Below are 17,492 nucleotides of genomic sequence, written 5' to 3' on the forward strand. Positions count from 1 at the left end.
GGTGCAGTCCTGCCAGAGCCCCCATGTTCAGCTTTCTGCTAATGATGACTACAGAGTGCAAATAGAAGTTCTTATGGCATCCTGACCCACAGCTAGTTTTTTAAACACAAAGGATTTATGATATATTTTCTCAGGTTTCATGAGTTTGACCCCTCATTCTCACTGAAATATACTCAGTTACACTGGTGTGGATCTGTAACCATATGACACATCAGAAAATTAAGTCAAATTTGGGTGCTTAGCTCTATTAGGTTCCTGGAACATTCCAGTCTTCAAGTGACACCAACACACAGACACAAGCATCTAACTTAAAGCAGATCTGGAATCATGAACAACTGAAGCAAGCTCTCTGAAATCAAGTTCTACCAGATTGAGCCTGATCTAGCTGTAAATGTCTACATTCATTACACAGGAGTTGGACTAGTTAATCTTTAAAGGTCCCTTCCAACTCAAATGATTCCATGATTCTATGTCCCTAAAATGGTAGAAGGATGTCTTTACTACAGAGCATTTCAGTTTGCAAAACCCCCGTCTGCTAAGTTTTAGTTCAAATTCATGACATTAAAGGGTCCTACTGTGTTGAACTGGGAGCTTCCTTCTCTTTCTCATTAGTTTGCAACAACTTCCATCTAGCTGTCTGTCTTTCTCACCCGATTTCTCTGGTCTTGAACATCTGAACCTTCCTTCCTTCCTCTGGGATCTTATTTTCATGTTTGCCTAATGGTGGGATTGAATTTCACCAAGCTGTGGGTCAGCGGTTAATGCTTTTGTTATTGCTGAGTGTACTTTTGGGTTATGTAGTTTATTACAGCAGGCTGCCTTCGAACCAGTAGCACTGCTGTCACTGCCTTTGACCTCACCAAGGAGCTACATTCAGTATCAAAACACTCCCTGGGTTAGGACTGGCCTGGGGACTTGGGGTATTAAAAAAAAAAAAGAAAAAAAAAAGGGAGGCAGACAAGTCAAATCTCATGGCTACAAAAAATGTGTGGGGCTGATTGAACATAGGTTTTGCTTTTGACTCAGCTGAAAAAATTTAGGTTTGAGGTCTTAGTATGACTGCCTGGGGAGCTTTTATTTTCAGTTCATAAAGAGACAGCAAGCGTGGATAGGGTAAATGTTAAAGACGTATCTTTTAAAACAAGCATAGTTAAAGTGAAGTGGCCACATGTGGTTCTGGCTCTTCTTACCATGTTTTTGCCAGCATATCTGGTTAAACACAACCTCCATCCAGCTCCTCTGGCTCAAATTAAGCTAATGTACCTTTCGTTAAGGTCTCAAATAGGCAGCAGTTCCAATGCCTTTTCCTTTATTTTGTGTTTGTTTGCACAGAATGTTCTAAAATGACCTCTGGAGAGATTTTACAATAAAATCTGTGCACATTTACAGGAAAAGTATTCGGGGATTTAAATAAACCAAGTTTTAAGAGTTAATCTGGGACGAAGTGAAATCTCAAGTAAAAGGCATTTCTCCTCTTCACTGCATTGCATTTGTAAAGAAGAGCAGAGTCAGATTTAGTCGCATTGAACTGTTTGAAGTATTTTCATGATCAGAATGGTTACACTCTGAAAGTGCCAAAAGACCATTATTTGTCCGTCAGCAGCACTGGTGAACAAAGTTCATTCCAAATTCATTCATAGGTATGAATTAGTCTATGTGCTCCTAACTGTACTGTTCAAAAGCTAAACCAGGAATGCTGCTTTTCACTACAAAACAGGCAAGACGTGTCTTTGGTGGGCTATCCATTAGCCAACACCTTATTTAATACAAAGTAGAAAATAAATCACATTACACCAATCACTGGGAAACAAAACCAATGGCCACTTAGCTAACTTTAGTTCCTTACCCATACACTTGAAATTTAACTTAACACTTATCCAACAGAACTTAATTTCAAACTGCTCGGCACATGAGGATTAAATGGTTTGTCAGTTATGCCTGATCAACAAGGAGTAACTGCACTGTTATTAAACTACTTGAAAATGGAACAAGAAGAAGTGGTATTTTTAATTCCTTTCTTTCCTGGGGTGTCATGCACATAATCTTGCCTTTATTAAAATTAAGTGAGATTTTGTTAAAAAAAATAATGTGGTTCTCACATGGAGTTTCATGCTTTCCTTATTTTCTTGCAAAGACAGGAGCATATTGATTCCGTGTGCTACCATGCCATACAGCTGGAGAGCTGGCCAAGGACTTTAGAGACCTACATTTAATTCTCTGATAAGGCTCGATGTGTGATTATGTTAGGTCACGGTCTGTCTGTGCCTTGGTAGGGATAACAGCACTTCCCTCCCTCCCTGTGATGTTTGCGGGGAGCTCAGCAACTACAATAATATGGACTATATAAAAAGATTTTAATAGTGTCAGACAGATGGAATATCACATGGAGTTAGTTAGAAAATTGTCATGGTGAAGTAATGACATCAGGCTGATCGGGCCCACTACCAAGCTGCTTGGGGCAGGGGCTGTCATTAATTACAGGCTCACTAAGTTGGGGTTGTTGAACATTAAAAAGGAAAATTGAGGTGAAACACGGTAATTATCCTTACAAAAGAGTGCTACAGAGAGGTAGGAGATAGACCACTCTGCATGGTCAGGGTGGACATGAGAATAAGACCCTGGTTCAACACTAGTAATACGTTTCTAATGGCAGCGTCAGTGAGAAACAACTTCAGAACGATTCAGCTGGAAGGAGCTACAGAGATCACTGAGTCCAATGGCCTGACCACTTCAAGGCCAACCAAAAGTCAAAGCATATTACTGGGGGTGCTGTCTAAATGCCTCCTAACACTGACAGGCATGGGCCATCCACCACTTGTCTAGGAAGCCTGGTCTGGTGTTTGACCACCTTGTGGTAAAGAAATTATTCCTTGTGTCCACTCTGAAACTCCCCTGGCACAGCTTTGTGCTGCTCCTTCATGTTCTTTCACTGGCTGCAGGTTCAGTTATCATCTGCTCACAGTAGCGGGAGGAAAAGACCATTTTTTCTCACTTATTAAAATGAATCGGAGGTCTGGTTTTAGACAGGTAAATCCTAGTGCTGTGTCTAAACTGATACGTGGTGTTACTAAAAATGCCTATTTTTAGTACAAAGATAGTAGGGGCTGCCATGGATAAGAAGTGAGCTTGTACTGCACCTGACAAGCAGATTACAGGCTCGCTGGTTTCCTGCATTACCTCAGGCAAAGGATCTCCCAAGGCCTTTCTAGCAGGGAGAAAGCTGTCCTTGCCACAATGCCAGCGTGACTGCTGAAGAAAACAGTGCTTGTGTTACAAGGCTAACTGGTGAAAATCTGGGGAGGGGTATCCTTCCCTTCTTGTTTCTAAGTTATTTCACATGATTTTACTTCACAGTATTTATTTTTAGCTGTCCGCAGCTTGTATTTCCAATTGCTTTTGGAAAAGCAGAGTTGCTTCCCTTGCTTTAGAACTCCATGTCGTTTCATTCTGAACTACTGACTCAGTTTCTTTGAAGTTATGACATTTCTAAATCAGGCACATCATTGGTTTCTTGCTCAAGCAATGCATCTGCTGTAAATATTTTAAGACAAATTGCTTTTTTTTCACCTTTGATTTAGCAGGATTATTCATAACTTTCCATTAAGATGACTTTTAAAGAGCTACTCGTGATTGCTGTCAGCAACAGTTCTGCTGCCACCATGGGATCAGCAAGTCCCTAGTATAAAAACAGCTAAGGATTTCGGAGTATTCTGTATGGCCAGTATAGAAGGGCAGGAACTCATTATTCACAGCTGTGCGACAAGGCAATGAGTAAATCCTACAGAGAGAATCTGCCACACTGTTTGCATTACACAATAGCATACCTTGCCATACCCATCACCGAAATAGGGAAGGCAGTAATTCAGTACCCTGAATTCAGTAGTCTGACTGGTGTGGGCTACAGAGGGATGGCAAATGGAGGGTATGGTAAAAATAAATTAGAAAAAACAGCATGGGGATAAAACATGATATTGTCTCCTTCACGGCATAAACCCTACAGGGTGGAGTGTGAAGGATGAGTTGTGATGTACAAGAAAGTAAAAACAGACCCAGAGCATTGTTTTCTCATCTCCGCCACCAACTGATGTGAGACTTGATGAAGTCACTCTGATCTGGTTTAAAATCCCATATATCAATGCATTTGTGTCTATCTATAAACCAGGGAAGAACAATTCACGTGGATTTTTTTTAGTATAGCTGAATGTTGGTGATCCAGGGACTTACACTGTGGCAGCGTAAAAGGCATCACCAGCATACAGCACTGGGGACAGGAAGAATTTCCTACCTGGTACTGCAGTTTAACTTTTTGATAATCTATCAGGTTATTTTAACTCTGTCCATTGTCTACTTATTTTTTCTTCCTTGAGCACATTAGACATGAGCAGCAGGGAAACATGTCATTTCCCTTTCCCGTAGAAACTTAAACAGAAATGGGAACTTCTAAAACTACTCAGCAAGGGGACAAGAGAAGTTCTCTTCATTTTTTTCATCAGGTGAAGGATCCGTGTCCCTTCTCCTTTCCTTATTTTAACTTCCAGACTTGGAAAAACAACTGAGACAGAATAAGGGAGGAGCAACTGGTGCTATGGAAAAAACTATGGAGGAGCTGCTCCTTCCCTTGTACCTCTTTCATACTCACCTTCCTTCATTCCCTCCCCACTTGCCAAGCACATTTGCAAGCACTGCTAATTATGGAACTGAAAGAATTTGGGAAAACTGAAGCAGCTTGTAAACCTAACAACTCCCAGACAGCAAGGGAATCTATTACCAAATTCTCACTGCAGCTACACTGCTTTTTTTTATTTCTTGTATACTCCTTTGAAATATCTTGTAAAATGATCTTGACAAGAGGTCTTGAATTGGAACCCGGCAGTCTGTCAGTGTACTTTCATGATGCACCTGTACAGCATCTTCAACCACTAGCAATAAGGAATGCTTATTTATTAGGAAACTTCACAGACGCTATAAAAGATTATATTGCTATCAGAGACAAAATGAAGCCTGGGGCCTTCACAGAAAATCATTATTGCCATTAGGGCTGGTTTCATTTCCCACCTGCCTAAACAGATTGTTTTGATTTTGAAGGCCGTCGTGTGTTCCCAGGTTAGTGCTAAATGATCACTTTAAAATTAACCCATCTGGGGAGGCTGAGAAACATGCTGGGATACTACAGAAGATTTTCACCTCTGTGGATCCAAGATCTGTAATGAACTCGGGCGATCTAATGGCTGGGTTTTGTTTACACGTGTATCTATTTATTTTGTATATCGTGAGTATGAGAGGTGCAAGGCCCAGCAGGAACAGGGGTGAGGACAGAGTGGGCTAAGCACACAGTGTAGAGAGCAGCTGAAAAGCAGAGATGCACAGCTATGTGATCATTAATGGCACATACAGTCCAGGCAGTCAGTAGATCCACATTCTGTTCCTAGCTCTGCTGTGGCTTTCTTATGCAGCAGACAGACCACTTAGGCTCATATTTAGTTCCTGTATGACTTGCATTCATTCTAATGAGTCACAGGCAGCTCCCACCACCAGAAGTCACAGTGAAGGTTTGGTACCTCAGCCACTCAGCTTCTCTCTTTTTCATTGAAGCATGCTTTCATGTTCACTTATATCACTGTGGTGAAGGACCTTACTCATCTTTAGAAAGCCACACATGAATTGATGCAGTAATTAATAGCCCTTTTTAGATAATCACTCTTCATAAATCATTTAAAATGGACTACACTGGCTTGCATGTGCACAATTGTTTTCAGGAAGTGGCTGCAAAACAGAGCATCTGTTTTAAACATTACATACAAGAAAGATAAATCCACTGATTATGGTTGCTAAAAAAAATAATATAAAATAGTCCTGTTCAGCAGGGTCTATTTTTTTAATAGCTCTGCATTTAGCCCAGCAAAAACAGTATAATGACACTGTATCCTGTTCTTTCTAACTCGCAGTACCCCTGTGTGTGACTAAATGGCTGAAACTACCAAACGCTGGCATCCCACAGGGTATTGCTACGGGTTGTGTGAGCATCAGAGGTTGCATGTCTTCTGAAGCAATACTGTCTCCACAAAAAAATAGGAAACCATTGTTATTAGGACAGCAGAGCTTCAGAGGAGACATCGTGACCCACAGCCACTGCTTGAGCAGAGCCTATGAGCAGGTGCAATGTTGGGGTGTAAACCCAAGGTACCAGTGTTGATTTTCTGCCATATGGAGAGATAGCTCTCAGGAGCTGCTTACAGCAGAAACAGCAACTGAAAGCATATAAGTACATCCATCTCAGAACCACAGCTCTTCAATTTTAGTTGTTTTACACTAGAAATTTCTAGCCCTTAGTTCCACAGGAAGTCTTGAGAACTGAACACGACTCAGACTTATGTTATGACTGCAGAGATTGTAGGGCATAGTAGTGGGGTCACCTTCCCTTCCAAGGCTGAGTAAGTCCTAGACCACTCTTCCACAGCATCAGTAAACACAGGGGCCAGATCCGAACTGTTCTGGCAGGCAGTGTTTTCCTCAGAGCTCAAGAAGAAAACCAACCATATTATACTCAGATCTGGCAAATTCTTCCTACATGTTGTGGACACACATTTCACAGCACAGCTATTTTTTGTACTCTGTTGTTTGCTTGTATTTCATGTAATCCTTAAGCAGGAAAACACAACAGTGTGGCTCAGCTTGGAAGTGAAGAGCTGTCAGTTTGTATAAACACTTTGATAATAAAATGGATTTGGTGGTGATTACAATTCAACGTCTGAAGGAAAAAAAACAGAGGCCCTTTAGCAAACTGTCTAACATAGCACACACTGATGCTTTGTTCTTCAGAACATACTCAGCCCTCCACAGGTCAGCTGAGTACACAGAACGAAGATGGTGTAGGGCTTTTACCAATGACCACTGCCAAATTTTGCATGTAGTTAACAGATATTTCCAGTTGCCTAAACGGATTGATTGTAAACTTTCAGCTATTCTTTGTGACCCTGAAGATCTCCCCTGTAATCACTGCTTGGCTGGAGCTCTCCATACAGGACTCATTGATTGAGAAGCTGAACAGAGAAATGCCCAGCTGAGGGGTAAACCAGCTATTTCACTCCTATAACCTGTGATGCTGAAATGAAAATTCCTTACCAATTCTTTTAGACTTTATTAAATACTTGCACAAAATCAGCAGCGTAGTATAGTTTTAAATAGAATCTATTTATGCCATGGCTAAATTTAATTGAAGTCATCATTTCAAGTCTATATCATAATTTGCACACAGAGTTCCATGAGAATGGGAAAATCTGGATTAAGCTGCAATCAAAGCCACAAAAGCAAAGGAAATCCAGAGTACTAATAATTTTGTACACAACTTTTTGGTCAGGCTTTGCAGGCCAGCACACATGCAGTCAGTGGAAATGGAAGAGAACAAACATACATCTGAAATTATTTTCATGGGTTTCAAACTAGGTTCTTTTGCGAGTTTCTTCCACTAAATCACTGTGGCTAGGATTTCACTAGGTGAACCAGCTTTAATAAGTGAAGTTTTCATCTCTCCCTAGCCAAAAGAATAGCCTTACATGAGACTTTTTCAAGGTTCAAGGTTGCTTTCAGCTATTAGTTTCCAAAAAAACAGCTATTCCCAGCCTCTGTGTCTCCTCATATGCCACTGAATATCCACCCCAAGCTCTCAGAAGTGTCTATGAGTTCGTCTGTGTTAGCTGGCAGATGTTTTTAGAGACTAGAAAGTGTTTAGTCCCCACGGACCAAAAGTTACATGGTGACTTCATCACACAAGCAAAAGCCAATAACAGGAAAGCAAGAAAGCAGACAAGTGTTACATTCCAAAAACACAAAGTTTCCTGCGCTTCTGGCAATACTCCTGTGCCTGAAAAAAAAAAAGGTAAATCACTGGAGTCTTGGTGCTCAAAGCACACACCGTGGAATCACTGCGGGATAATTTACCTGACCCTCCGCTAGCTGCTTTCCCCACCAATGCCGGCTTTTCATTTTGATGCAAGTTAGAGGGTGAAGGCAGAGGAAAGGCAGTGCTTGTTTAGATTCAATATCTGTGCACCACACGTATGCCCCACAACACTCTACAAGGGGTTGTTACTGCACTCAGGAGTCTACAGAAAAACTGCAGCAGAAACCTGAGCGGCTGCCTCAGGATCACACACATCTCTGCTCCAACAGCACAGCACTGTTTCCAGCCTGCACGTACAGCTGTAGGCTCTACATCTGAAAGCTTTGGAGAACGATACATGAGCAACTGGAAGTCATCAGCATAAACTGCAACTGCATATGCGGCACAGAATAGCAGTTGTATTTTTGTATCAAGTCATCATCAGTGGACATTATGCCCTCTTTCTACATCTCTGTGAACTGCCCTCAATGACAGCAGAGCAGAAAGCAGATACACAAGAGAAAGGCCTCCCTCCAGTGACATGACAGGGAAGAAGAGCGGGTGAGTAGCTATGCAGCGCACCACGCCAAGGCTACCTGAAGACCCTTCTCTCTGTTTAAGAGTAGAGAACGCATCTACCCTGGAGGGAAATGTGGGCTTTTTATATTATAAATTCTATGCATGTCTATATAAATTTTCTGAGAATAGTAAAGGAGGGGGTCTATTTCCTAGAGCTGATTAAAGAAGTATGACTTGATTTTCAATTTCAAACGACTCGGGGGGCATTCCAATAGACTGCAGACAGGAAATGAATACCATACACACACTGAACAAGGCAGATGCTTTTGAATCTGATACTTACGTGAAAAGAAAATATCTTCATTTCTGTCTCCTCTCTACCCTACAGTCACTAGTTAGTTCTAAGCTATTCTTGGAGTAAGCTATTTTATTTTTCAGACTTGTTTGTGGACTGAAGCCACCCAGGAACCACCGACAATTAACTGTATGGATCAACCCCAAACCATCCTCTGATTAGTCCTGGCAACCAGAAGGAGCAGCAAAGTATAAAAGATCAGCAGTTCAGCTTTGAGGTGTCCTGGCCTCCTCTGTTAGAGGAACAGAGACATGACTCTAGACACCATCCCAGATCCCTGCTTCTGCATAGAGGGAGAGCCTGATATGTATACAGCACATGCACTGCAGAGCAGGTTGGAAAAGCATTTCCTCATTGGCTGTGGCACTGAACTTGCTTCCAGCTATTTAACCGTGCTAAAGAGATAAATAAATGTCTTCTTTCCTCATATGGCTCTTACAACTAAACTGCAATAATTGTCAAGGGAATACTATGAGGTTTATAACCTGATTACAATGTAATTGTAGCTCTTTTTTACCAACAGCAGCAGAGTTTACTGGGGAATTGGTATACTCTTTTCCCTACTTATTCTACATGTGCGCAAACACACAGTTTCAGTTGCAATCATCTCCTTTTATTTTATAGTGGAAGGACTTAAACAGAATAAAGAAGAAAGAGAAAAGCAGAGAGGCAATACTAAACGGACCCTCGCTCTTCTGTTATGCAACAAATTAGTTCATTTTATTTTGATGTCAAGAACTGCAATAGCTGTATTCTTACAAATACGAAAATGACAACCCTTTTAGGAGACAGGGGAAGAAAGTGGGAGGAGTAGGTGAGAAAGGCAGCCGTGACTTACATGATTCAGAAAGCAGTGAATGTCAGATCAAAGAAGAACAAGAATCAAATTCACTGCCACTGACGGATTTCAGCTGCTTTTTCAGAGCTATTGATCCCTCAAGGGCAAACTCTTTTAAATGCTAGCAATGCCTCTAACTCGCCAGAGCTCCCACCTGATAGTGGCTCAGCCTCACGTAGTTTGCTTTCATCAGCTGGCAAACTGGGGAAAGCAGAGACAGCTAAGACACTGCTGTATCTGGGCCTGATGAAGGAGACATACAGCAGAGCACAGAAATACCATGTGTGTATTTTCGGCACCAGATGTTACTTTTTAATGGCCATTGTGGTAGATGTTACATAGAAGAACAGATTCCTTACCGAAAAGCTGTACGCTTAGTGTTCACCAATACTTGGAGTGCTTTGTTGGGGGCTGCAGTCACCCAGCTGAACACACAGCTGCCCTGGGCAGGATTGGTTAGCTCAGCTCTGCCTGGAGGCACCATGCCTTCCAGATAAGTACATCTCCTTATAGTTGTAGTGGGATGAAGGCAGGATAAGGCATCTAAAGCTCATCACTCCAGCTCAGCTGGCAAGTGGCATCTCGTTCATGAGTTTGAACTCACAGGTCCAATCCGAAGCCCCAGTAAGGCACAGGATCCAACCCTAAATCAAGTCCTAAGCTGTCATGTGCAGATCAGCTTCTTTTCTCCTCCCTTTCCTTCTTTGGATCAGATGTCCTTGGAGTCTGATGGAGAAATTTCCAGGTGTTCTGCCTTATCAGGACACTGCAGGACCATGCCTTAAGCAAAAACCAATGGAACTGGAGTGCAGCAAAGCAGTTTCACTTGGTAGATCTCCAAATGGTCTCTGAAGAACTGCCTCTGGACTTCTGACACTGATCCCTTGCACAGGGCTCACTGCTGCTGCTGCCGCCGCATCACTGGGAGCACTCCATTCTCCCACTGCACTGCATGCACAGCCACTGTGATGCACTGCAGATTATTCCATTCCTTCCAAGCTCTTCCCACAATTAAAGACCTACCTATTCTCACCAGCATTTAGTGCAATTTGGTACTATATGCATTTTCATGAGATGGATGACCCTTCTCCTTCTGTATATCTTGATCAAGAGCAAGAGCTAGCACTGCTCCCATTTAAATGCATATCAAAAGCTCCAGGACTCTAAGGTTAAATAGCTCATGTGAAACCTTCAGCTATTGTTATGGGACATCTAAAGACATGGACATGGAACCCTAGGTTCCCTTTTGAAATATATTTCCACAGATGTTCAACATATCCATGTCAACCACTCTATTCTGTCCCATTAAAAGCTTGGATTCTAAAGCACAAGGTGAGGAATAGATACTCTATTGGCATGCTGCAGCTAGCCCTTCATAAATCACACTGCAATCAATCCCCGTAAAGGAAAATGATACTCCAGAAGCTCTATTTGTACATGTAGCTGTCTTCTTATTGTAGGGAAGAACAAGAAAAAGTAAATTGTTCAAAGACAAAACTCTAAATTAAGAAGAGGCTGTAATGATGGATGAACTGTAAATGTTAAGATTGCTGTGCTCTTCTGCAGACTGAGCCTATACTGCAAACCTCCAATAGATCTGTACTGTGCGCTCCATAAAAATCATGATGAATGCAGACTTGTTTTTATATTATGGAGGTCCTAATCCTCCTCCTCCTCTGCCTTTGCTCTATTGTTGCAACATCAAAGACCGACTGCTGGCTGAGATACAGTCAATATGAAAAGGGCGACCAGCAAATTTACTGCTTGACTTCATTCCCTTTAAACGGAATAGGCACCATGGCCCTTTTTCAAAGTCCAGTCACAGACATATATCTTTTTTATTGGACATCATGTACAATAAAGTGAAGCTATAACTTTGGAAAAAAAAATAGAACACCTTAACAAAATCCCATGAGGTGAACATTCCTTTATAAAAATATCACTGTGGTTACATGTTTTGAAAAACTCTGTGTGCTCTGCAATGGAAAAGGCATGGGCTGGTAAGGTTATAGTTTAGCTAAGATGCATATCCATGCCTAATATCTAGTTGGTCTCAAAAAAAGACCCCGAAAGTAATAAAATGTGATATATTTCAGACAGAATGCCAGTGTCATTCAGATAAACTGAAATGGCAGCATTCATGTCACAAGAATCATTAACTGCTTTGTTATGGCCTGCTCTGTGCAGTGAACCTTTACAGACTTCTTCTGTCCAGCGACTCTTAAAATCAGCTGCACAAAACGCCAACGTGCGCACTGCATCTTAAACAACTCCTGTCTGCAAAGTGAGGTAATTTCAAAGGACACTTTCAGATCGGAGTTGTATCTGCAGACACTAATGGCAGGGACAGCTTTATTGCTGTTGTAGCACTAAATGGACACTAAATGATTTCCCAGTATGAAGTTAAAACCGCATAAGCGAGTCATATGATGTGGTAGATGATTACACTGAGGTTTTACAGAATCTAGGCTAACTAGCTCTGGTTTTTATTTTTATCAAACTTTCCTTAAAAAAATGAGAAGATTTTGTTTTGATACTTCTTGTTCGGGTAATTTGTGAAAAAGGCCATCAGTAAATGTCTATTTAGTAACATCAGATCAAGTTCACACCGACTTTAACATCCAAAACACAGATATGTAGGTGGCAGATAAAACCAAGTGAATTTATGCTTTGTTACACCCATAGTAATCTTAGGCAAATACTTCCAGTGGAGTAATTTTGGTTTCCTTGTACCAAAGTCTGCTTCTGATGGTTTGCTTCTGAGGCAAGAAAGACATTAAAAGTATTTGAGATTCTTGAAACACTAACATCCAAATTATTATTATCATTGGGCCCTCCTCAATGCTCTTTCCATTACACTACACTCCACTGTCAGTCACCTCCTCTTTCCATTGCGGGCTACAGCACAGAACAACTGGTGCAAGAACCTCACCTTCTGCTCAGCCTTCCTGGGCTTGTACAAGAAAAGATGTCTTGATAACAGTGTTCAATTGTTCAGTACCTGAATATGCAATCCAATGGGAACACAAAGGCAAGACAGCTGAAGGAGGTTTTCTGGAAGTTAAGCAGCCCACAAACAGCACTGACTAGGAAACTATCCCTTGGAAAGGGAGGACTTTTTCAGAGCAGCGGTATGAAGAGATGGGACACAGTATTTGGATAATTTATACAGATACTTACACTGTACTCAAAATGGTGTTGCCACAAGTACTGATCTCAAGATCAGCTGACCTAATAAAGAGCATTTTAATCTTCCTTTGTAAGAAGAGCTACTGTGGAACAAAACAGTCCAAGATTTTTTCAGCGGGTATAAAATTAACAGTGAAACATTGTGGATGGAAATGAAGTCATGCAATCAGAAGAAAACCACATGCCAAAGCCAGCTTGTCTTCATGGATGGAGGTCCAGATTATGTGTGTTACATGCATATAAATTCTTGAGAAAAACTGAGTTGTAAAATACTCAAATCCTAAAGAAACTTAGGCTGGGTTTGCAGCTGACAAAAGTCGTTGGCTCTTCTTGCTTCGTGAAAGGTCAATTTAAGCACATTGAGAATGGAGGACTAGCATGGAGGTGTAAAAGTCAAGGTACATTTGAACTTACGTCTTTCAGCATGGTCTGAACCCATCATGAGTGATGAAAGGAATATTTAATCTTTGATTTTTCCTCTTTCATCTTTATGATCACCTCCCTAAGATTAAGAGGACCCAAATGCCATTAGTCTACAGGAGTTTAGAGGTGAACAGCTCCAGGCCTGCTTTCATCTTGCTGACAGCTAGGAGGGAAGAATACAAAAAATATGCCCCACTGCTATGATTTTCCCAAGCACAGTAAAACAAGGGCAAAAGGATAAAGGAACTGTAGTCCAGTACCTCCCACACCAGCTCCCCTGACCAATCATTACACCGCCACACAACTGACCACTGCGGCCAACCATCGCTTGTTGCAATAACAAGTTATGTTGCACTTTGTTTTCTTTCTTTTTCCGGTGTTTCAAATTCAAAGTACAAGGAAACACCAGCACTGGAAATTCTCTGCTCTTACTGACAGATCAGTGAGCTCACTACTCTGTTTCTTTGAAATATTACTCATCTGTATGTGTTCAACTATGACATTTAACCTGGCACTTATATTTTTATTTTTTGCCTTCAAAACTTTTAAAATCAGTATCCCGGAGGCACAATTGTGTTCAAGCACAACAGGAATCACTACATCATTCAAGAGTTCCTTTTGCAACTTACTAAAACACTTTCTATTTTTCTGTTCTAAGTTATCACTTTATTAGTCATTGTGACAGTGCCTACAGCCTGCATTCATGCCTGGAGACCTATGATGCTGCACATTGTTTGCGAGCAACAGCAACAACAAAGAAACCAAAAAGAGCTTGGATTAAGATTAGAAATAAATTTAAAACAACAACAACAAAATAGAGAATGAAATGCATCAGTGAGCTACAATTTCCACCAGTGAGAAATAACACTAAAAAAGGTCAGCTTTTACAGAGAACAAAGAGCTGTTGATTAGTGTAAAGCAGAGTGCAAGATATGACTGACAAAAGAGGTCAAACATGCACTAAACAACACTATGAAGAGAGCAAATGAGAGACAACTGGGTACCATCACATTTACTAGTGTGGAGGAATGGTAAAGCACACAGAAGGTCATATAGCAGCTAATTCTGGAATTTAGACCTGTCAAAGCTGCTAAATCTTGTCTATCACTCTACTTTCAAGACAAAGGAAAAGCAGTTTGCTTCAATTTTATATTTGTGCAAGAAAATATCTAAATTGTCAGCACATATATCTGACATATGAATTCATTTCAAGGTTTTAGGAGAACGTAAGCATAAAAAGTTATGGCAAAATATTTTCCTACCACTGTGGCCAGGTCTGCCCAGAAGGGCACTGCTCTTCCCAGAGGAAAACAAGTTCTGAGACACAACGTAGTGGCTCTGTTCAGTATGAACAAGAAGGATGCAGAGGACAACTTCTGCAGAGACCAGGCAGCCTCTTCACTTCCAAGCAATGGCTACAGAATGGCTTCGTAGCACAAGAGCTCCTCTGCCCCCATAGAGTGAAGCGAGGGCTGGGCACGTTTGCGGCAGGCAGTATCTGCACTTCACTTTCTGTTAAGTTTTCTGTAAGGTTTTCAGATGCTGCAACACAGCATAGCCAGAGTTTCCACCTCATCGTTCACTGCTCCTTAAAGAAGGGTCTCATCATTTTGGAACAATAAGGCACTGATCACTAATATACAGTCTTAACAGGTTTGAGTGGAGACAAAAGAACAGTTGCTGAATTTGAAACAAGGTTCCCGATTTACATTTAGTATAACGGGAATTAGTTAAATAGATCTCTTCCCAACAAAACAATTCCAGAGCAGGGCAACCCCAGGACTGGGTTACCTATTAGCAGGTCGTAACATGCATGTTAAAATCAGAGGGGAGTGCACAGTGACCAGCTCCTGCATGACAGCAAAACGATTATGAGATTGTTGGGGTCACAAAGACCAAGAGCAGAGCTTCCACCCTAGGCCTCCTGCTTTTGTAGACATCTGGCATAAGCCAGGACAGAGAGAGGAAACGCGGCTGAATGTAGGGACTGATGAAATAAGCTGGAGGAGTGGTGAGGTTCTTGTGCCCATCAGATAACAGTTAGGGGTGAGTACTGTTGTTGTACTGCCGTTGTACTGCTGTAACAGCTGTGACAAACTAGCTGTGTTCTTCCTGTGCAGAACAGACTTATGTTTACAACGTGACCACAAAATAAAATCTACTCAAGAACTAGTGCTGATTGTCCAGGTTAGGTGAGCCACCAGAAGTACTGCTGGCCCAGCTCCTCCCAGGTTCTCTAGGTACCCATATCTTGTCTCTACATCTCACTGTCACCAAGCATCATCAGTAAGGCTCTGGACTTCCCAGTAGCCAGCCTAAAACAGCTCCTTGCTGCCATAACTAAGTAAAATATTCCTGGATTCCTGTTCTAAATTACCGGTAGTCTCAGCTACTTAATATGAAGCTTGCTACTTCTCACCCTGAAGGTGCAGTAATTCTTTTCCACCAGGAAAGCTTTTGTTTACCAGAAAATGAATCAATAGGTACGTAACTTAACATTTTCCAGAAGCCAGGACTGGCATGTAGAGGAATCTCTCCTAGGAGCCATAGATAATAGCAAATGCTCTGCTCAGAGCAGCAGCCTCACTCCTTCACCCCCATTTCTCTGCTTCCACAAAGGCAGCAGCAGCACACGTAAAGCTAATCACCCTTCCTTCCCTGTAGATCCTGGAATAAGCCACAGCCCACTGGCAAAACCACTAAAGAGCACACACAATTCTCTCCCTTGGGAGAAGAGAGAATGAACTGCACATGGTGTAAGTCATTCATAAGGCTTAGTGCCTAACTGGGGGAACATATACTAATGGTGAGGGTGAGCTTTAGCTAAGCAACTATAGAAGAAAGCCTGCTGAGAACAGACAGGTTTTATCTATCACTGGACTATCACTTTCAGAAAGCACAAACCAGGACATCCTCTGTGATGAGTAACAGCCTCACCAAAAGAGATCTTGGTTTCCCAAGTATCAGCCTGCTTCACTCACAGGACACCTGCTCTGAAAGTCATCTGTGCAGCGTATGAACTGCTCTTCAGGCAGGGAAGGATTTAGTGTTGGTATGAAATGTACTATGTACATTCATTTATCAACATCTTATATAGGTTAAGGACAGTCTGGAAAACATGAATGCAAAGGACTGAATCACTGTTTTTTCAAGGATGATTTAGACAATCAGTTTCTATGAGAGTTAACCAAACATAAAGCCCCAGAACTCCAACAGGCTTTAAAAACCTCGGCCTAAGACTCTCCCAAAGTATACAGCCCGAGTCCTGCTTGGACTGAGAGAGCCAGAAGCTGATTGAAACCACTGTATCTGAGTGAGACCATTTGGGGATTTGCCTGGATCTCTCCAGTACCATGGGAGCAGGGAAAAGCAAGCCTTGAAAATACCAAAACACATTTCTCATTTCACATTAGTTTACAATAATACCTATGTCAGCAGCAGCACAAAACTGCAGCATGAAGATGCTGAGCCTATTTCTTTCTGCAGCAGCAAAGTGAGGATACCCACGGCTGTATCTCATCCACCCAAAGAACCCCAGCAGAGCACATGGGACCGTTATCCCAGTTGGCCAGGAACGGGGACAGCACGGGGAAAGGCACTGGCAGCAGAAATAAGAGTAGGGCAAACAGAGCTTCTTTAATTGTAGGGTGGAAATTCTATCCGGATTTCCTTCATCCATCAGCATTTCCAGCATAATTGGGAGGAGAAGAGAAAAAAAAGTAAAAGAAAAAGAAAAAGAAAAAGAAAAAGAAAAAGAAAAAGAAAAAGAAAAAGAAAAAGAAAAAGAAAAAGAAAAAGAAAAAGAAAAAGAAAAAGAAAAAGAAAAAGAAAAAGAAAAAGAAAAAGAAAAAGAAAAAGAAAAAGAAAAAGTAATAATTGAAATCTATCCTTTGTGTTTTCTCTCAATCCTTTCATTGCTTGCAGGAACAATGCTGGGAGAAAGAAAAGTTCTTCCTCCCTTCATGAATCTGACTACACACACACAGGTCCCTGTTTCAGACAACTTAAATCTCCATCAGCATTTGAAAATAGAATGGATTCTTTCTAAACCAGTTTTATGGAAAAGGCTCAGGGACGTGCGAGGATTCTGCCTGCTTGTTCTTCTTTTCTAACTGGGACCAACACTTCTTCCGGACACGTAGGACCAACTTCAGACTGCCTTACTGGTGCAAACTGACTGCAAAAGCCTTAAAACATCATACCTTCCTTTTGATATTAGCTAGGAATCAACCCAAACCTTTTAATTTGAGTAATCTGCTCTGTCAAAATGCATTTCTCCATGCAGCTGC

The 17,492-nt window shown here is 41.5% G+C and overlaps 1 protein-coding gene across 3 annotated transcripts in view; it reads right to left on the reverse strand.

Annotated features, from left to right (window-relative positions):
* The window catches only part of ISM1 (isthmin 1), a 41,323-nt gene that overhangs the window by 15,897 nt on the left and 7,934 nt on the right, over nt 1–17,492 (reverse strand). The window lies entirely within an intron of this gene.

Source organism: Coturnix japonica, chromosome 3 (assembly GCF_054131305.1).
Source record: "Coturnix japonica strain WE chromosome 3, WE-NBRP24, whole genome shotgun sequence".
Classification (NCBI taxonomy): Eukaryota; Metazoa; Chordata; class Aves; order Galliformes; family Phasianidae; genus Coturnix; species Coturnix japonica.